Here is a 1,049-nt window from a genome sequence, read left to right on the forward strand (position 1 = left end):
GATGGGTTCTTCTATCCCAACAGTTGCAATGGATTTGACGCGCCCTTCTTGTGACAAACCATCCCGTAGAAAGCTTGACAAGTGATGTGAATCTCATTATTCACCCTGTTGGATCATACTGTTGGAAGGAGATTCTTATAAACCCGCGGATTTCGCGTAAGTGTCTCTACTTACGGGTCCGCCACACCCCCTTTTGGCCCTTCATACAGCGGTATGTTGAATTCAGAGCGGTAATGAAATTTATTCTTCACTGTTAAGTGGAACTGCATGCAGAGCAAGACTCAAGCTAGGATGGTGGCTACCTACATACATACATACATCTCGCCTCTCTGGCCCATTGTCACCCCCAACGACGGTACACAGGAAGTTGATTAATTGGCAAATTGAGAGATGAAATTTTGAAAAAAAAAAAAACACGTTCTGGTGGGATTCGAACCCACGACTCCGTATTTATTAGATCGGCGCTCTAACCAATTAAGCCACAGAACAGGCAACGATTATGTGGAATAGAAAGTCAAACCGACTCCTGTCTCACACCATGAACATTCCTATTTATGACTCGACGCATACTTAAAAGACACCGGCAACACACATGGTTCGGTATGTTGAGTGTGGGAGTAGGTCTAGGATCTATGAAAAACAATTCACTCTCGCTTGCATAATTGGAAGGCACAACCGCGAGCGTGTTAAAAGGTTGGCATCTAAGCTGGAAGAGAGATAGAACTGTGAAAAAGGAGTGTTCATGGTGTGGGCTCTGAGTAATTTTGGTTTTCTATTCCGCAGAACCGTTATCTGTTCTGTGGCTTAGTTGGTTAAAGCGCCGGTCTAGCGAATACGGAGTCGTGGGTTCGGATCGTGATTTTTTTTTCACAATTTCATCTCTCAATTTACCAATTAATTAACATTCAGTGTCTTCTAATTTTCAAGTTTTTTCCAGTTCCTTTCTAGATTCTTTCAGACTTCCGTACAAGATTTTTAACAGGAAATCATCCACGTATTCCTTCATAATTGTTTCAGGAAACCAAAAATACAGAATTTCTCCAGAAACG

The 1,049-nt window shown here is 42.2% G+C and overlaps 1 non-coding gene across 1 annotated transcript; it reads right to left on the reverse strand.

Annotated features, from left to right (window-relative positions):
* Positions 1–415: 415 nt before the first annotated feature.
* Positions 416–489, reverse strand: Trnai-aau (transfer RNA isoleucine (anticodon AAU)). The gene has a single exon. It is a non-coding gene; the product is annotated as a tRNA-Ile (tRNA).
* Between the last annotated feature and the right edge of the window lie 560 nt (positions 490–1,049).

Source organism: Aedes albopictus, chromosome 3 (assembly GCF_035046485.1).
Source record: "Aedes albopictus strain Foshan chromosome 3, AalbF5, whole genome shotgun sequence".
Lineage (NCBI taxonomy): Eukaryota > Metazoa > Arthropoda > Insecta > Diptera > Culicidae > Aedes > Aedes albopictus.